General features: G+C 31.4%; 1 protein-coding gene across 1 annotated transcript in view; it reads right to left on the reverse strand.

The window, feature by feature from the left end:
- LOC108687088 (cilia- and flagella-associated protein 58-like) overlaps positions 1-22,631 on the reverse strand; it is a 383,240-nt gene that overhangs the window by 353,350 nt on the left and 7,259 nt on the right. The window lies entirely within an intron of this gene.

A 22,631-nucleotide genomic window follows, 5' to 3' on the forward strand; every position in this document is an offset into this window, starting at 1 on the left:
ATAATGTGATACATATATAATACATATATATTACAAAGATATCCATCAATATCCTTCACAGTAATGTCTCCGATCGATGTTGGTACGATGTATCGTCGTATGGACTCAGAACGACTTTCGTCGTATATTGTGTATACCTTGTGTAGTTAAATCGTATACACGACTGACGACGCGTCATTTCAATCTCTTCATTCAAACACCGCGTGTAATCCTCGAATATTATGAAAACTATCGTTGATGAATACTATCTTTACTCTTAAATGCTTAAACAAAGATTGATTCTAATTCCATATAGACTTATCTAATAACTCTTCGTTTACTTTATAAGGTAAATAAAAGAACAATTCATGAAACATCGAAGAAGAGCATATCATCCGACATAAATATGTACAATTTAAATAAGAAATATTTATAACTTGGAAAGGAAGTGTTTCCAAACCCATGTTTATATGACTTTTTGCATGCAATGAATGGAATGTACTCTTAGAGTTTGGCCAACTAGTTCTGAAACACTCTGTATAAGACTGTCCGTGTTGATGTCATGATTTTACATTTGTCGCAATACATCGGTAATATGTACTCGTGGTGAAATTCGTAAGCAGAATTTACATACCCACGTAAATCACCTCGAATTTACGCAATTCGATGGCGATTAAATTTCTCATAAAGGCGCTATGTGGAAATTCGATTTCGTGATAATTGCTTTCGCGCCATATCGTCCGTCTCATTTTGTTAATAACTTTACATAGATGTAATTTTGAACATTTTCCTTAATCTTATTGAATACTGCGTTGTTCATTAATTTATACAAATTTTTTTTCAAAATCACTTTTCGCGCGTTCTAAACTGTGTATTGAGTTCATTATAATAAACTTGCGGAGACAGAAGGATTGAGCGAATTGTAGCACCCTACGAATCTTTATTACGCGAAGACCGTGACGAATACATTGCTATAGGTAGATGTAACGCTGTTTATCGTATAGTGTCACAAGAAATTTATCCACGGGCAGCTTATCGCGCATTGGGCAAAATGGTAGGTCAGTGTATCGGTCATGCAGATGCTGCGGATATTCGAGTCGAATCGATTTTAAGATTATAACCTTCTTTACGAGTCAACCGGTGAGCTGTAGAGGAAGGACCTATTCATTTTCGATATACCATATACGTCGACACCGCATTCAAACGTTCGACTTTGGGAATGTCCTTTAATGTCATGAGAAATTTAATGCCTGTGAGATTTAGCACTGTAGAATAATGCGGATACGAAGATTTCCGATCTGTATGTCTTCCAGCTGGGTATAGAGTGGCGACTATTCGCCAGGAAAAACACGCATTGTCCATGGATTGCACGTTGATTATCATCTGTTCAGCATAATTTCTCGCGAGAGATGACATCCCGCGCGCATGGGACTTAATTTATTCATGGTGATAGTTAATTTAAAGATTCGCGACAGTGTCCACCCGCTGTCGCGTTCCTGAAACTCTTTGAGCGTGGGCTCGATGACATGCCACTCGTACCACTTACACAAATCGAAAAAATTTCGGATAGTGATGCTTTTATTCGCACGTTTATCACCTGCTATGAATTCACTGTTAAATACAGTGTTTATCTTGATGGAGTCATTACTTTACATTACGCTCTGTACAATGATAATGCTGACTGCGTGGCATTTAGTTTGACATCAGTTGGTATTCTTTTATCCGTAAGTTCTCTTAGTTTCTCCAATGTATATTTGCCCGCAGGAACAAGGTATTTTGTATACTCCTGCGGAACTGAATGGAAGTCTTTAGAGATAGTCTTTTAAAGATATTTTTTAAGATTTGTCCTATCTTTTTGGATAAGTTGAAGATTGTAATAATTAATATTTTGAAGGAGAATTAAATAATCACTACTTTAGTTAGAAGAGAAAATGTCTTTGAATGAATTGTAATATGATAATTTCATTTAAGAGAAATATAAACCATTTGGAATAGGAAGATCTTTCAATAAGGTATAAGACGTATATTTAGATTTTAGTATACTTAGACGTATACTTAGAATTTCATTTCGTAAAAATTAAAAATAATATCATTTGAATTAAGTAAATAATAATAAAGCTAGTATCACTTGGGTTTTACTTTTGATTTTGATAGTAGAATTTAATTTGGCATCACAATTGTTGATATCAATTCTTTTATACAAATGATACATATCATTTGATTAATATATTATACATATCATTATTTATTTAATTTGGCATGGTATAAAGAAATGGGATTTAACTTTGCGCTAATTCTTGATATCAAATCTTTCAAAGGAATGGTACATATCAAAGTTAATATTATTCATATAATTTTGTATCCGAATTACATAGAATTTAACTTGGCGCCAATTTTGTTGGTACCAAATCTTTTATATGAATGTATAATACATTTATATGGTATATATACATATCATTAGAGATAAGTAAATAACAAGAGACAATATTTGTATTTTACTTTTTAATTTAATTTGATAGAATTTAATTTGATTAGTTAAGATTGTAGCATCTGGGTTTTAATTTTTCATTTGATACATTAATTTTTTTCAAAGAGTAATAATTTTTAAAGTTGCCATTACTTAGATTAGATTAAAAAGACTTTCAATAAGAAGAATCTTTGAAGAAAAATTAAAACTACTATTGATTGGGTTACTTAGTATTATTGCATATACAAAGAGCCAGTTTCATCAACTCGATTAAGCCGAATCGGTGATTAACTGTCAATCATAAGTGATCAATTCTACTAAACAACAAACACAAACACATTAATCAGTTTCACGGCCAATTAAATAATTGGCGTTGATGAAACCCAAATGATTTTTCACGAAAAGCACATATGCTTAACGCTTTTTTTTACCTTTTTTTAAAAAGATAAAATTGTATAAATAATAAGAAACAGTACTATAATATTTATATAATATAAATAAACTTTCATGTAAGTAAATAGAGAGAAGAGACACGTAGTATCTACATATAGATACAACTTGATCACACGTTAACATCGTTTTATCGTACTCAAACTCGTAATTTTTATGAATCGTAATACAGATAATTTAATGCACTATAGACATGCGATCGCTTGTTTCTTTCAATATAACAATATTCGATTATCTCGAAAATATAAGTTGTATAATATATATAAAAGTGCCAAGAGAGAGAATATCATAAATCGTATATTTTCGTGGCAATATATGACATTACAGCATATCAGAAATATCTTGAGAAACTTTATAAGCACGTTTATATATCTCGGAGAAATCGCGCTCACACGATAGAATGGTTAAATATAAATCAATACAAATTGACTTAAATTAACATTCAAAATATTTTCCGTTCATTCGCAATTATCTCATTCTCTCTCTGAAATAATTCATAAATTAATTTACGAAATAAGTCCTGAAGTTGATTTTTTTCAATATCCCATCATATATACAATTTCAATTTATGTATGTATACAGATATGTACATAATAAATCATGTTTTTCAATATTATATTATGTATGTACAGCTATTTATTTATTTTATTTGGGCATATGAGAATAAATAAAATCATATGAGATACAATGTTTTAGATAGATGAAACTTCTTTTTGATTTTAGATCGTATCATTTTATATTTGTATTTAGGTCATATATTAGGTGTACAACTTTGCTTCCGCCGTTTTCCTATAGATGGCTTTAGCGGTAAGTGGTGGTCGAAATAAATAGATCATAGACGTCATACAATAAACTTGGGCATCTGTCAACATAACCCTATAGAAACATTAGTCGATTTGTGTCTGCATCATAAAGTTATTCTCGATTGAAAATGTCAGTTTACGAGCCAAATTCTCGTCTCGGGAGGTTTTAATTTTTTGTTTCAATATCAAGAAATCTGCGGCTGAGACTCATCGAATGCTCTCAAATATTTATGATGAGGCTGCTATTAATGAAAGAACGTGTCGTGAGTGGTTTCAACGCTTCAAGAACGGTGATTTTGACGTCCAAGGTCATGCTCTGTATTTGGTGGGACCAGCTCGGCGTAGTGTATTATGAACTGTTAAAACCGACGAAACAATCACAGGCGATCGGTATTGAACGCAATAGATGCGTTTGAGCCGAGCATTGAAAGACAAACGGCCGCAATACAACAAGAGACACGATAAAGTGATTTTGCAGCATGACAATGCTCGACCCCATGTTGCGAAAGTGGTCAAGACATACTTGGAAACGTTGAAATGGGAAGTCCTACCCCACTCGCCGTATTCTCCAGACGTTGCTCCCTCTGACTATCACTTGTTTCGATCAATGGCACACGGCCTGGCTGACCAGCACTTCCGGTCTTATGAAGAAGTAAAAAATTGGATCGATTCGTGGATAGCCTCAAAAGATGACCAGTTTTTTCGACGCGGGATTCATACGCTATCCGAAAGATGGGAGAAAGTAGTGGCCAGCGATGGACAATACTTTGAATCATAAATGTAAACCAGTTTTTTATAATAAAGCCTCGAATTTCGGAAAAAAAACGACGGAAGCAAAGTTGTACACCTAATACTTATTCGTATCATTTTACGTTTGTATGCAAAGCGATGTAATGACGCGCATTATCAAGATAATTTACATTTCCTTTAAGAATGTACTTTTTATTGTACTCTTTATTGTACTTTTTTGTTGTGACATTTTCTAAAGTATATATCTTTAATTCTAGTCCGATATTTTTTACGTAATTACGATCATTTAATATGATCTATTATTTTATGAGGTCCATATTCTTCGTTTATATTGCAAGAGTTATCACATTTTGAACACGTTTGTTTCATCGAACCCATATCATTTGCAGTCACTTGAATGTGCAACCCTTTATGTAATAGTATGTCTACGTTAGAACTTACAGCTGTGCACTTCATGTTATTAATGTAATTACACATAATACATATTTTGTTTCTTTCCAAACTTGGTAACGATTGAAATGTATTCCGCTAGATAAGCAGCGTTGTACATTTATTGAATGGAATCGTCTTGTACCATATATTTTACTTGTTGAAGAAATGATAAACCGAGGAAGAAAACTTTTTCACTCATTTTTGGTTATATTTCCCCGTTTACAGTCTTTGTAAACAATTAGTGACAATCTTTGTCACTAATTGTAAAAAACAGTCGATAGTCTGCATAATGCGTTTGCATTCGGGATTTATATTCATCATACATGATACAATGATATGAAGGAGAGCATTAAATGCACATATATTGCGCACATTATGATTTCTCTTTTTAATTAAACGGGCTGACATAAGTTTTCATTTTTTTATAATAGAAATAATGATTATATTTTGATTCAATATCCCTTCCAGGATATTTATTCAAATAAAATTCTTTCTTAATATGACTAGATAATTTGACATCTTTTATTATCAAGCTTGTTCAGTTTTCTTTATAATTTAAAGAACATATATCACTGGAAAGAACAAGATGAATCTTTAGGATCAATTTCTATTTTATCATGTAAATCAATTTTTATTGTGTCATGCGAATCTACTGCATGTACTCAGTACTATTGTCTGTGAGGTCATATACGTCTTTTTCATTTATAAAGCTGAATGTCAAGTACGATCAAAACTGTTTCGATTCGCTTTGAAAATGATTTAATGTCCTGCTGTATACAATTTTCAGCAAAATCAAGACGTGATCTGCTATTAAGATAATCGGGTTAATAATAAATTTATCCATTGAAATAGCTCTCATTGGAATACAGTTTTTGAAGAGTCTACCTTTTTATATTCTGCAAAAATTGATTTTACAGAAGAAAATGTCGCTATTTCTATACCTCTTTTAAAACATGACCGCATGATTTCTGTCTTTAGAGGTAAACTTTAAACAAAATTTTTTATTTTTTTTTTTTGCAGCTGCAGAATTTTATTGTAAAAGTATTAACTATTATCTTAATAAAGTACAATAAAAAGTACAATAAAAAATACATTCTTAGAGGAAATGTAAATTATCTTGATAATGCGTGTCATTCATTACATCGCTTTGCATACAAAAATGATACGAATAAGTATATGACCTAAATACAATAGTAAAAGTATTAATATATCTCCATTTTGTGACTTTAATATCTAATCATTAGCTTTAACGTACATGTCGTCATTCCATCTTTGCAATAACGAAGTTTCTTTAACGTCAAAATCGTTTAATTCTACATATTTTTTACATCGAATACGTCAATTGTGTACTTTTAATAAAACTATTTACGACTTTTAAGCATCTTTCAGTTGATAAGCGTCATTTTTGTGGCCAATTTTTCCACTCAAGGCTATGACTAGTAATGATTATAAAAGAGATTGTAAATCTTCCGAAGATTGCATTTTGTACGCCTGAAGAGTAAATCGAACATAAAGCTCATGTATTTTATTTGGCAAGTCATAAGTATTCCCAATTATCAATAATTTGATAACGTAACTGACATCTAATCTAAAATTAAATTCAAAACAGACAAATTTGATTGCTCGTTTTTTATCACAATATCATAACAATATTGTAAGTAATGTTTAAGTCTCAATCTGCGAAAGCACATACTAAGACTACTATCATGTAGATCTCTCTAAAATCGTGTACGACATTTATTTTAAAACAGTCAAACCGCATACACACATATACATAGGGTAAATAATCCAACAATGAACGATGCAAATTTCAGAGGCTTATATCTTTCTCAATTATTGAGTTGAAAATCTGAGTTTTGGCATACAGTTTATGAATTTACTATATACTGTGAATAACTTTTAAGTTTTTTAGCCACAATTTTGATTATTTCAAAAAACAGGAAGTGATTCGTGTGCAAAGCATGTGTACACAATGAACCATGCTATTTTTAATAATGAACCACAAGTTTTATACTGCGAATTGTTAGGATTATTTTAGTTTAAGTATATTTTAAAATGTTTATTCAGAAAATATGTAATTATAAAATGATGAGTATTCACGAGGTCGATCACCACGTTTTTCTGCCAGATTCTTTCGTTTTGAGCGAAAACGCATCGAATGAGTTTTTATTAAGATTTCAGAGGAGGGAAGGATTGAATTCTATGGTAATTACAAAAACTTTCGAAAACACGTATCCATATTAACATTAGTTACGATTTTGTCAACAAATTAAAAAATACACACATTGACCACACACAGTGAATTTTGTTAGATGTTGTGTCGCTTTTTATCAACATTCCGTTATATTTAGTTATCAGTAGTATGGAAAAAAGATGAAACTTAACTTTGCAAAACATTGTAATATCCCTAAAGACGAATTTTTAATTTAGAATATCTGAACATCGCATATACACATTAATAGAAAAATGTTAATTAATTCAGTGATAACAGACCATAAATTACATCATGAATTTAATTAGGACCAAGTGCAGATAAGGAAAGAAATTTTAGAAGATTATAAAAAATGACTTCCGAAATGTTATACATTAAAATATAAAAAATGAGCTTACATTTACAAATAGAGCAGAGCGATACAATTTTATACCACTAATCAGGAAGTCAACGAAGATGTAAAATCGTTCGCAGTCCACTTAAAAAATCTTGCTAAACATTGTGAGTTTGTTGCATTCTTGGAGGAGACATTACGCGATAAATTTGTATGTAACCTAAGATCAGAGTCAATCAAACAGAAATTATTAACTGAAGACAATCTTATGTTTTCGAGAGCATATGAAACTGTAGTAGAAATGGAACTGGAAGAAGATCAAAAGTTATGAGAACAGAAATGGTCTCAGTCAACAAATTGAAATTCCAACATGGACATAAGTCGAAAGAGAAAAAACAAATCAAACTCGAAGAACCACTCAAAATCAGACAAGGGAGCCGCGTAACCAACAGACAAATTATAATCAGCAATTCAATCGTTCAAGATGCAAGAGATGCCTCCGCGTGCATATTGACGACAATCATTGCCCAGCTATCAATTGGAAATGTTTTGTGTGTAATAAAATGGAGATTGCTACAAAATTATGCAGAAATAATATCCATAAATTAAAGATCGAGAAGGACTCAGTTGAGAATGTTACTCATCTATGGAAGAAGAGTTACTGAAATTGGAGTAATTTACAGAAAATGTGAAAACAGTTGAGAGCGAAATTCAATATGAAGTAGGAGGCGAATTATATCAGATCATCCTATTTCGAAAGCTAAAGAAAACGGAAGTCTGAAAGTAGAACAAATCAAAGACAAGACATTCATCATGGAAGTTGATTCAGGAACATGTAAATCAATCATTCGTGTTAACGATTATAACAAAATGTTATCGCATCTTAGGTTAGAACCTGTTAGCTTTAAATTAAAAGTAGTTATCGGCGAGAATGTGATTATAATTGAATAAACCTTAGTCAGTGTTTTGTATAAGAACAAAAAACTTAAACTACCGTTAATTATTCTAAATAGTAAAGCTAAGTTTATTCCTTTGCTGAGATAAAATTGATTAAATAGCCTTAGTCCAAACTGAAAAAGTATTATTAATTCAAAAACTACCGATACCAAGAATATTAGTAATACATCATATAACAATGTTCAATAATACAAATTAAAAATAAATGTTTAGAAAAACTATGAACTAAATAATAACAAAGTAAATAAAATGTATGAATATAAGAAAAAATATAACAAATATAATTATCATGATCTAACGCAAATAATAAATAATAGACATCGTTTCGAGTCCAATCGGGTCATCTTCAATGTTACATATAAACATAATTAAAAAAATAGAACAGATAAACTAAATTAATATATTTAAATAAAGGGATCAATTGATAAAATAATACAATATAAATACATCAGTAGAATCACATCCTATCACCGTGAATATGATATTACTTCTGCAACAATATAGCGTAAATGTTAGATGTCAAAATAATAAAAATTCATATGTGTCAAATGTGTCAAAATGCGCAAAATATTCACAAGCATCGTAAATTCAAAAATTCTCATTAAAATTTATAAAAATAATGGAAACAAAAATTACAATATTTAAAGCAAAAAAAATTCCATTAAGTACAAAGATACTGAATATAGAGCGATATAAATACGTTTGTAGATTACTATATATAAATTAAAACTTGTAGTCAACGTTACCTTAGATTTACAATGTTACAGTGTCTAATGATAAAAAGATCTCCAAAAATGTATTAATATAAAATTTCTTCTGCCAAGGAAAATTCCACGTTGGCAAAAGAGTATAAAACTTAAACTTAAGAAACTGTATTGCGAAGAAACGTCTTTGTCATCTGGCTGCGATACACTGAGTGAAGGAATCGTTAAAAAAATAGGGGGAAAAAGGAAAGGGGAACAAGAAAAAAAAGGGAAGAATAATTAAGAGAGGGAAAAAAGTTGTATGATAAAAAGATAGGATTCGTGTAACGAATCAGATTCATTCTGCTTGTTTAAACCCTGGCATTGCTTTTTTATATTCCATCTCGGATATCAATCTTTTTTTACAGGAAGATTCCTTATCAAGGATTTTTACATTACTCAAAAATGTGATTGCATTCAATACGGTGGTTTGTGATGACAGTTGGAGAGTCCATATTTTTATTTATGTCTAGTTCCTGCAATCTAGTCTTTAATTTTCTCTTCATTTGCCCAACTGGCCTTGCAATCCTCAAAAAATATTTTGTAAATTACCCCTTGATTTAGTAAAACGTCTAAATGGTCTTTACTCCTTTTTATATACTTATTTAATGTGTTTGGAATAAGCTAACTTAGAATTCATTTTTAAGGCGATAGATCTAAAACTTTCAGAGACTGCCTTAATATAAGGTATGATGAAAAATTTGTTCGTAGATATTTCTTTTTTAAGAAAATAAGAAATATGAATTTTTATATTTATGAATATAAAAAAAGAGTCTGTTATTAATCATAGCAAATATGAAATAGAGAGGATAATCATTCTTCAAAAACGTGTGAGCAACATCTATAAGACTATTCATGTAATTTTGGATGAGTCAATAATAAAATTCTATCTATTGCACATAACGCCCCTTTTGTAACATAAAGGATGATGGGAATAAAAATTGAGAAATCTCGCCGAACATGTAGATTTCTGAAATCTATTGAATATTCAATTCTATTCTCCTCAATAATTATAGCCGCGTCTAAAAAATTCAAAGTACCATGAGTATCAATTTCGATGGTGAACTGCACCTAGTATGCAATGAATTAAAAATGTTTTTTATATCATCTATGGTATCAAAAGGAGCCAAAACAATCGTCAACGTAACAATAATAGAATGGTTGCACAGGTAACATTCCAATAGCCGATATTTCCAAGTCCTGTAAAACGATTTCAGTAACAACCGAAGATATAGGCGAACCTATAGGGGTACCAAATATTTGTTTATAGAATCTTTAAAGATTAAAGATAAAAAATGTAGAATCCAGAACAAAATTTACAGCAATAAGGAATTCAACAGTATAATAGTATTTTTATGTGGTCCCATTTTCTCTCAATACTTTTCGACTATCAAATCTATGGGAATGTTAGTAAATAATGAGACCATATCCAAGGAGGCTAAAATATGATCAGATTCAAAACGCCCATTCAATTTGTTGACCAAATAGAAACTGTTTTTCACCTGACTAGATACCTCCGGAATGCTAGCATGAATGATATTGTGCAAAAAAAGAGAGAAAAAGTCTAGGACTATTAATAATAGCAGAAACAATAACTCTAAATGGATTCCCCGGTTTATGAATTTTGGGTAAGCCATAAATCCTAGCAAAATTGTCATCAGTAATATTCAATCTGTACAAAGTATTATCTATATAATCCATATTCTTCCGTCTGACAAGAGTATTACGCAAGTCGTTAATTAACTTTTTGGTGGGATCTCTAGTTATTCTCTGATAAGTATTAGTATCCAAGAGATTGACTTCCATTTCATGAACATAATCAGCTCTATTCACCACAGTAACGTTACCATTCAGCCTTCGTGACAAGCAATTCGCTATGATCTTTTATGAAATTACGCGTGACTTTTAACCAAAAAGAAAGCTGTCTATCACTAGGGCTAACAGAGGGGAGCTCTTTAGAAAATTTACTAAGGATAGAAGTGGAGTTATTTCTGGTGAACCTTATGATATTATTTGAACGGCCAGATATATTATTTTCAATATTTTTTATAAATTCAATTAAGGTTTTATCAATATTGTTAATAGGCAATCCTTCGCCTAATTATAATAATAACTGAACCTCTCGTGGGATATCAATCTTGCTAAGATTGATGAACCAACTATCATGTATTGAGTCAAACGAAGATATTTCATTAAAAATGTCAGGAGAAATACTAACGGTTTTTTGTTCAACCAAGTCAGGAATAGAAGAGCAACAATAATGTAATCAGAATCTGATGAAATCTGATTGAAATAGAGCAAGTATAAGATATAGATTTAATCTGAAAATTTTTGGTTTTAAATTGTTAATACTAAGCTTGACTGAATTGCACAGTCAACTTTTGCATAAATTGCAAGAATTCAGGCCGTAATAATTTCTAATATGAGAGAAAACCGGGGAGTATGGTGACGCATAACTTAACCCGCGTGAATTAAAATGCATCATATAACAATGGTTCAATAATATAAATTAAAAATAATTATTAAAATATAATATTAGTAATGTAAGTCAATTTTAAAGAGAGTCAAATTATATTTGTCAATTAGAGGACCTTGAACTCAAACGAAATAAGTTAATCAATTAAAACAAGTTTTGTAACTATATTCTCAGAGCCACACTAGTAAAGAATTTTAAGACTTAAAATTAAAAGAAAATGTCACCCCTATTTTTCACCGCACATATCAAATGTCGTTCACATTAAAATCGAAAGTTGAAGCAGAATTATTAAAAATTGTGGCAGATGAGCTTAACTAAAGTTAATTTTAATCGCTGGATTAGCCCTAGTGTAATTGTCCCAAAAAAGAATTGTAACGATGTTCGTGTGTGTCGACTTTAACAAAACATTAAATACAGTAATCGATAGTGATCATTGTGTATTACCGATACTAGAAGATATTTATGCACATCTTAGTGATAATCGCTATTTTACAGTAATTGATCTCAAAAGAGTTTATCAACAATTGAAGAGAAATCTAAAGAATTTTTTACAATCAATATACATATAGACTTATTCAGATATAACAGGTTAACTTATGGAATAGGCTCAGCATCCAGGATCTTTCAATCAATTATGGAGAGCATTTTAGCAGGTCTTATTTACACTCAATGTTATTTAGATGACATTTTAATCTACAGTAAAACGTTAGAAGAATGTTATCAAAATGTAATTAAGGTTTTATCGCGTCTAAAAATGTATAATGTAAGAGTTAATGAAAAGAAAAGTAAATTCTTTGAAACTCAAATTTCTGGGCCATATTATTGATGCTAATGGTATTCATCCAACAAATGAAAAGATCAAATGCATTCAGAAAGCACAACCACCTCAGAATTTAACGCAACTTAAGTCGTGGATTATTAAATTACCTTGGAATATTAAATTACTATGGTAAATTCATGTTGTCTGCAAAACTTACTTAACCTTATATGATCTGTGCAAGTCAAAAACTACTTTCATTTGGAGTGATGTGAGTGTATTTTTCAATTGAGTAAAACACTACTTATTTCTAATAATGTCTTGACTCGAAGTTGCCAATTGTGATTATCTGTGATGCTAGTGCTTATGAAGTAGGAGCGGAGTTAAGTCACATAATTCACGGAGAAGAAAAACTTGTATTATTCGCTTCAAGTATCCTTTTAATAGCTGAATAAAAATATTTGAACCTAGAAAGGGAAAGTCTTGCCTTGATTTTTAGTTTCCAATTTTGTGGAAAAAATTCTACAAATATGTTTATGGTCGGAAATTCATGATGGACGGATTATCAACCATTGCAGTTCATTTTTGGGAATAAAAAAGGCATCTCAATAACAACAGCATCTCGTATCACACGGTGGACAGGATATAATTATGAATTCAGATATAAAAAAATTCATTGTGAATGCTGACGAGTAATCGCGTAAACCAATATCTGTAGCTACGGAAATTCCTTGTGCGCTATTTCCATTTAACTTAGTTGATAATATTTCGTTACATACAATGGATATAATTGAAGCGACCCAAAAAGATTTAATTTTATTAAAGATAATCAATTTTGTATTAGGTGTACAACTTTGCTTCCGCCGTTTTCCTATAGATGGCTTTAGCGGTAAGTGGTGATCGAAATAAATAGATCATAGACGTCATACAATAAACTTGGGCATCTGTCAACATAACCCCATAGAAACATTAGTCGATTTATGTCTGCATCATAAAGTTATTCTCGATTGAAAATGTCAGTTTACGCCAAATTCTCGTCATTTGGGAGGTTTTAATTTTTTACTTCAATATGAAAAAATCTGCGGTTGAGGCACATCGAATGCTCTCAAATACTTATGGTGAGGCCGCTATTAGTGAAAGAACGTGTCATGAGTTTCAATGCTTCAAGAACGGTGATTTTGACGTCCATGCTCTGTGTTTGGTGGGACCAGCTCGGCGTAGTGTATTATGAACTGTTAAAACCGACTGAAACAATCACATCGGTATCGAACGCAATTGATGCGTTTGAGCCAAGCATTGAAAGACAAACGGCCGCAATACAACGAGAGACACAATAAAGTGATTTTGCAGCATGATAATGCTCGATCCCATGTTGCGAAAGTGGTCAAGACACACTTGGAAACGTTGAAATGGGAAGTCCTACCCCACCCGTCGTATTCTCCAGACGTTGCTCCCTCTGACTATCACTTGTTTCGATCAATGGTACACGGCCTGGCTGACCAGCACTTCCGGTCTTATGAAAAAGTAAAAAATTGGATCGATTCGTGGATAGCCTCAAGAGATGACCAGTTTTTTCGATGCGGGATTCGTACGCTATCCGAAAGATGGGAGAAAGTAGTGGCTAGCGATGGACAATACTTTGAATCATAAATGTATAATCAGTTTTTTACAATAAAGCCTCGAATTTCGGAAAAAAACGGCGGAAGCAAAGTTGTACACCTAATATTTTGAAATTGAAAGAAATTTTCTCAATTTACCTAGTATCAGATAATGTTTCATCATTTAGCTCATCTGAATTTAACATTTTTTCAAGCAAATGGAATAAAACTAATTAAGACCCCATATCATCCTCAAAGTAATGAGAATGCAGAGAAAAGCGGTCAAATAGTAAAAAAAAAGCATCAGAAAAAAGCTTGAAAAAGGGAAGAAAATCAAAAGGGAAGAATCTTCTACCTTCGCGACTATTAAATTTTCTGTTCATGTACGAATTACATCATCCACTGTGAAGATCACCAAAAGCAAAAAGTTTGTTCAACATCCGACCTAGAACCAGATTTGATTTAATTAAACTTTCAATCATCAAAGTAACCACAAGCAATAACTGTAATATAAGGAAATCGAAATTGTATGCGATAAATGAGCGAATCTATGTAAAGAATTTTCAGCTGAAAATCTGGAAAAAAGACAAAATTGAAAAAATTATAAGTCATTCCACTTATTTAATGCAAATCGGTAATGACATTAAATTTATCCATAGCCAATGACATATGTAAATCCATATAATGAAGCTATTTTTAAATAGTAAAACTTGCGAGAGGGATGAACAATTGAATACGCCCAATTCGATGAATGAAGATGTCATTGATTTAGACACGAGTAACGACAGAATTATTGAAGCTAACACAAGCAAATAATGAAGCAATCAGAGATATATTAGGCAATACGAAATCAAATGCTACGCCAAAGAAGATTTACGAAAACAAAACTAGCAATTCCGGAGCTACTTGATCAGGTAGAATCATAAAGGTACCCACAAAATTAGATTTATAAATCATTTTTTATTTAAGAAGGAGAAGAAATGTTACGTTTGTGACTATACTTTGTCTGGTAAAAAACGTTAAGTTAATAGTGGTCACGACAAGTACAAAAAAACACATCTTATAAAGATTGCAGATTTCGCGGATTTCCTCCGTGTTCAGATCCATTCTTGGAATGCCAATGTTTTTGTGAACCCAGTCCACTTCATCAGGGCAAGGAGCATTCTGATACTGAGCTGTTCCTCCAGGTCGTTCCTTTTTTATATTACGTTACTTGTTGGAGGAAAAAAGGGAATAGGAGGAGGGGGAGAGGTGAGAGAAATTGGTCAGTCTTCAATAACCAGGAGAATAGTTTTCCATATTTTATTTATGTTGTAGCTATTATCTCTTATTTAGATTGTTAGGGTATTTTTGTATATCTATGACTTCTCTTGGAAAGTATGATGTAATGTTGGCTATTGTGATCGTTTTGTCAAACAATATTTTTTGATGTCCTATTTTGATGTTGTGTTCTGATAATGCTGATTGTGATATGTTTTAACTGACATCATGTTCTTTTATCCGTAGGTTGACCATTCTCCCAGTTTCTCCAATGTATACTTGCAGAAACAAGGTATTTTGTACACTCCTGCGGAACTGAGTGGACGTCTTTAATCTTTAATCTTTAAGATTTCTAGTTTTGTCTTAGCTTTTTGGGTGATTTAAAGATAATTCGGATATTGTGTTTGTTTAATATCCTGCCAATCCGATCTATTGTTCCTTTAACATATGGGAGAATGGGATAGGATTCTCTCGTTTGATTATTTGTCAGAGACCGTTGTCTTGTTTGCATATTTATTGATTATTTTGATTACGTCTTTTTTATCGTGTCCGTTTTTCTGTAAGGCTGTTTTTTTAAGTGATTGAGTTCTGTTTGTAGATATTCTTTATCAGAGATGGTGAAAGCTCTATGTACAAGTGAATTGATTGCAGATTGTGTTTGTGCTGAGTGATGATGTGACCCCGCATCTAGGTATCTATCTGTGTATGTTGTTTTCTATATACTTGATAGCCTAAGGTAATGTCAGCTTTCTTAAAGACAAGAATATCTAGAAAGGAGAGTTTTCCGTTTTCCTCTTTGTCTATAGTGAAGTGGATATTTGGATGTTGATTATTGAAGAAAATAAGGAATTTACGGAGTTCGGCTCTGTCGTGTCTCCATATCACGAATGTGTTGTCTACATAACAGAACTAAACTTCTAGTTTTTTGAGTGTTTTTCTGAGGACCTCTTTCTCAAAATACTCCAATAATACAATAGCCAACATTACATTATTTTCCAAGAAAATATAGAGAAGCTATAGAGATACAAAAACATCCTAACAATCTAAATAGAGATAACAGCTACAACATAAATAAAACATGGAAAACTATTCTCCCGGTTAATGAAGACTGACCAATTCCCCCCCCCTCCCCCCCACAATTCTCTTCTTTCCCTCCACCACGTAGCGTAATATAAAAAAGGATCAGGCTGGAGGAACATTTGAGTATCAGGCTGCTCCTCGACCTGATGAAGTGAAGGCAAGGTTCACGAAACGTTGGCATTCCAAGAATGGAGCTGGACACGAAAAAAATCCGCATAATCTTTAAATAAATATATGGACTATTGTAGTTTACAAAGATTGACTGATGATGAAATTAAGTTTTTAGAAGAATATTGCGAGGTAAAATGCAGTTAAAATATAGTTTACTTTATAATATTATATTTATAATATTAATTTCTAATAATTTAATGATATTTATAATTTTTTTTATTTGGACTAGGTAATGAGATCTTTAATGCATACGTTAGACATTCTACAGAGCGATGTGAGAATGTATATGGGTTACTTATTGCCAGTATTAAGAACAGTGCAATAAAAAATGAAAAATATTGACAATGCCCTTAAATATTGTCTTTCATTGGTCGTGGTGATACAAATAGATATAAATGAAAGATAAATTGGTAGTTTGATTAACGTATACTAATTTCACGTATGTTAATTTCGTACAGACGAATATTTATTTTGGTAACAAAGAAAAATGATGATTGCCTTTAGCAGAAAAGGTAGCATGCTAAATATTTAATAATTGATTTATCAAGCAACCTAGATTCATCAAAAATCTAAAATATTCCAGTAGATAATCATTAAGAGCTCATTAAGTTGTTTTTTCCGTTAAACGCTATTTGTTCATTTCAACATTTTCTGCTGAATGATATTAATGATCTGAGATTTTCCATTATCTTTATTAAGCAGTCAGCAGTCAGTTTTTTCTGATGCATTTAAAATATGCTGAAAAAAATGATCACTTAATAAACATTGTTGAGAAGATCAAGCAAATCGCTAATATCATTCAGCAGAAAATCTTATGAACAGAGACTGTAGCTAATTACATCACTAATCATTAACGCTTTGTGCGAGCTGTTTGTTCCATTAAATATAGCCAGTAAATATGCAATAATTTTATTGTGATTTGATGGTTTAGATTTGATACTATGTTTGAAAAAAGAGAATTAATAATTGCCAGCTGTTTGCACCTCAAATTCAAATTAAATTGGTTAAACAGAAATGATCGCAAAATTGAACATTATTTAGATTTATTAGGAATTCATTCAAATGAAAGTTCTGTAAACTATGATAATGACATCGAGGACTTTTTTATGTTTAATAAACAAACGATACGTACTGAATCTACTTAAGATGAGTTGCAACGATTTTTGAAGTCGAAAATTACTGAAGTTGAAATGTTAAAAGACTATCCGACAATTAAGAAATTCTTCATTGAATAATACTGTACTTCTGAGCGCATCCGTTGAACGGCTATTCGGTATAAGTAGTTTAATTTTAATACCATACTAAAGAAGTAGTTTAGATGATAATACTGCAGAATAGCAACTTTTATTAAAGATAAACAAACAGTGTTTTTAATTTAAGAAGTCTTGTGAATTATTTTGTTAACAAAAAGTTAAATACAATTAAATAAATAAATAAAAAACTTTTTGCCAATTTTTTTTTATTCATTGTTTTTGCACAAGAATTAAAACTCTCTCTCTCTCTCTCTCTCTCTCTCTCTCTCTAAAAGATTAAAATTAAAATATTATATAATAAAATATAATTAAACATAAGTGTAGAATGTTAATAAAAATATTGAAAGATAAATATATTTAATTTATGTTCTGTCTTAGCATTCTGTTTTAGAAACCTTCTTTTTAAAAAAAAGAATAATTATATAGAAATACTGGTCTATTCACATTTTTACACGAAATGAACAAATCTAATCACAACAGTCAAATTTAACGCTTAATATCTTCGCATGACACTTTTTTCTGCCAGATTCATTCGTTTCGTGCAAAAACGCGTCGAATAATCCGAATTTCATCCAAATCGGTGAGTAGGCTCATCTACTACATAATTATAAAGTAACGTAACGAAAAGTCATGATTTTTTAGCGTTACTTTTAAGTAATGCGTTACTTTTTAGAATTGGTAACGAGTAACGGCAACGAGTTACTTTTTACCGCAAATAAATAACAGTAATGATAACGCATTACTTTTAAAAGATAATTTTCACAATCTTGAATAATGGCGAAATGGCGTTGTTGCTTCTCGCAATTTTATTCTGTTCGAAATATTGGGTTGTCCGGAAAGTTTGTGCCGATTTTGAAGGAAAATTAAAACGCAGAAGATTTAAATTTTAGTATACATTTATTAAATTATATAGATGCCATTCTGTTCTACAATCTTTCTCCACCTTTCTCCTTCTTCCGTCCTTCCAGAATCTCTCAGATTTTTCAGCGAAAAACTTTTCTAAGTTTTTATCTCGACCAAAGAGTTGAAGCTTTTTCCATTAAGGGAATTTTGTAATAATCGAAATAGGTGGAAATTAGCGAGGTCTGATGAATATGGTGGATGGGGTAAAACATCCCAACCGAGCTCCAAACAACTTTTGTCGAGTTATCAAACACACATGAGGCCGCGCATTGTTCTGATGAAACACGACACCCGATTCGTTATTTCTGGACGTTTTTGTTCAATTGCTGTCTTCAATTCGTCTAATTAGGAACAATTCTCTGAATTTATCGTCTCGTTGTTTGGTAAAAGCTCATAATACAGGATCCCTTTTCAATCTCACCAGACTCAGAGCACGAAATCCTTCTTTGGAAAGAAGACCGGCTTTTGGGGTGGCTAAAGGTGGTTCATTCCGCTTTCTTCAAGATCTTTTTCGCTCAACATTATTAATATAATCCATTAAATGATCCATTTTTCATCCCCCGTCACTACTTCAAAAATTGGTATTTCCTCGTTGCGTTTATAGAACAAGTCGCAAATGGAAATGTGATCCATCAGATTTTTCTCTATTAAATCGTGGGGAACCCATACATCAAAATGGTTTATGTAGCCAAGCTTCACAAAAAATGCTGGATGGTGGATTTTGACATATTCAACATTTCTGCTCATTTGCATGTCATATAGCGTGGATTATTCTCGATCAGTGTTTTAATCTGATCTTCATCTTTAGGAGGGCCTACTTGGGTGTTCTTGATCTTCAAGATTGAAATCACCAGCTTTAAACCTAGTAAATCACTTCCATAGTTCTTTCAGCTACAGCACCTTCGTCATAAACAGCGCATATCTTGTTTGCCGCTTGTGTGGCATTTTTGCCTTTCCGATAAAAGAAAAGCATTAAATGCCTAAAATGCACTTTGTTTTCTTCCATATTCAAAGGCATATAAAACTAACAAAAATTAACGTATCGCAACCAAATTTTTTTCCAAGTATGCTTGAAGTACTGTCTTTTACGATATGTACATATGTCATTTGTTTTCAATCGTTCTGATATATTCAGACCTATCATTACGCCACCTACCAAAAATCAGCACGAACTTTCCAGACAACCCAATATGTTAAAAACAAAAAGTAAAACGTTTTGAACGTCATTCGTAGAATCGTTCGATGTCATCTATTTTATAATCTCTATATCGATGACTCTATCCTTCGCTTGAATAGTTCTTCGTATTTGATCCTGCAGCTACCTCATAGGAGGAGATTAAAATGTCTTGTGGATAGCGAAATAAATTAATATTCTTAATGTTTTTTTTTCATGTTTATTATATAATTTATTTTAACAATTCAATAGCCTATTTAAACAATCTATCTCGAATATAATAAGAATGTTAAAGGTTTATTATTCGCATTCAAGTGCAATACTATTTAACATGCTTTATTGACGACGCATAGGGACGGGGATTAACGTCCTGAATCGTCTGGGACAACACCTAGAGGCGAACGAATTTACGCCTTGTGTCACTATATATTCTTAGAGATGACGTCTCGAGTTATAGTTTGTAAAGTTCACTCGCGTGAACGCACGAGAAAAAGCTCGGATCTCGTAAAAATGCTATAATGTTAACCGTGACTCGATCACCAGGTCAAAAGCTTCCATCTCAGTGCACGCGACTTCCCACCTCGTAAATCACTTCGAACAACCATCTGATGTGGCGTTTCCACACATGTCGGATGATCGCGGCATGATCGATATCAAAGAGGAATTAATCTATACTTCCTTCTACCATAACCGACGAATTCTGTGTTCATTTTCCGAGATGCCGACACCGGTGTTCTCGGCGCTATGAATATATGTGTATATGCATGTGTGCGGTTTGATTCTTTTATAATATCGTGCACAACGTTTATTTTTGAGAGTTGTGACATGACAATATGTATATAAACAGATAATATGTATAAATAGCCTTAGCACGTGCTTTCGCAGACTACGCTAACCTTTACAATGTTGTTATGACGTTGTAATAAAAAATGAGCAATCAAATTTGTCTGCTTCATACTTAAGATTAGATGTCAATCACGTTATCAAAATCAATACAAAACTTACCCTTTTAAAAAAAGGTTTAAGGTTAAGTTTTAGAAAGGCGCTAAGAGTGTGTATTCTTTGATTCTTCGAAAAAATGTGTACTAAACTGATTAATTTATATACTATTTATAAGATGTCAAACACTACAAAATGAATGAGATGTTAGTATACATTTATCTTTTTAAAAAAAGATAAAAAGCGCTGTGGATACGTGTTCTGCAAAAAAATTTTTATTAAATTAAAATATATAATGAAATCTATGGTGAGACGTATTTTTGTATCTAAAATCCCATAAATAAAAATTATACTTAATTCGAAAACGACATATCAGGTATATAAAAATTCTGATATCAATAATTGGCGCTAAATTATAATCTTTAAAAATTATTACCTTGTACAATCCAATCATATATGAATTTTGAACAAAACTCTGTTGTATAAAATTAAAAAATAGAATTATTGCATTATTTTTTCAACTCAAGGGTTATGACAGAGAATTAAGAACGTAACAGAACAAAATTAAAAAATTTTAATAAAAAAATTTGTATGTAAAAACACTTAGCGCTGCTAAACCGAAATATATAAAGTTATAACAATAAGAGTCGAAACATAAGATCGAAAGAACGCCATTGCTGGGGCATCGCTTACACAAAGTAAAAGTAGATTCTTTAAAGAATGAATTCTAATAAGAATGGATAAATTTGTTATCAGTCATCTCGATTATCTTGATAGCAGAGCAGATGATTTTGCTGAAAGTTGTATAGAATATTAAAACATTCCCAAAATGAATTGAAATAAATATTATAGTTTTGATCGTTCGAACTCTTTTTCTCGATTTTATAATGAAAAAGACATATAGTCAGTGATGTCTGTGACTCCACAGACATCACTGACTGTATTAATACTGATTATAGTAATACTGATTACAGTAGTTTCATATGATACAATAAAAGTTGATTCACACGATAAAATAGAAATTGATCCTAAAGATTCACCTTGTTCTATTTCTAGTAATATATGTTCTTTAAATAATATATGTTCTTTAAATTATAATGTATATGTTCTTTAAATAAAATATGTTCTTTAAATAATATATGTTCTTTAAATTATAATGAAAACAGACTTAACAACAAAAAATATCAAATTATCTCATATTAAAAAAAAATCGTCATATTAAGAAAAAATTTTATTCGGATAAATATCTTGAAAGGGATATTGGATCGCAAAACGTAATCATTATTTCTATTATAAAAAATGGAAACTTATGTCAGCCCATTTAATTAAAAGGAGAAACCATAATGTGCGCAATACTTGTGCGTTTGATGTTCTCTGTATATCATATGACGAGTATAAATCCCGAATGCAAATGCATTGTGTAAATTATCGATGTTTTTTGATGACAATTAAAACAAAGATTGTAAATCGACGAAACATAACCAAAAATGAGTACAATGAAAAAATTTTCTTCCTCATCGGTTTGTCATTGTTTCAACAAGCAAAATATACAAGACAATTTCATTCGATAAATACAATGTGCAATGCTGCTTATCTAGCGAAATATACATTTCAATCATTACCAAGTTTGGAAAGAAATAAAATATGTATTGCGTGCCATTACATTAATAACAGGAAATTAACGTAGACATACTATTACATAAAGTGTTGCAACACATTCAAGAGGCTGCAAATGATATGAGTTCGATGAAACGTGTTTAAAATAATTCTTACAATGTAAACGAAGAATATGAACTTAAAATAACATAAGATACGATCATATTAAGTGATAGTAATTACGTAAAACATATCGGACCAGAACTAAAGATATATATATATATATATATATATATA

This window comes from Atta colombica, unplaced genomic scaffold (genome assembly GCF_001594045.1).
Source record: "Atta colombica isolate Treedump-2 unplaced genomic scaffold, Acol1.0 scaffold20, whole genome shotgun sequence".
Taxonomy (NCBI): domain Eukaryota; kingdom Metazoa; phylum Arthropoda; class Insecta; order Hymenoptera; family Formicidae; genus Atta; species Atta colombica.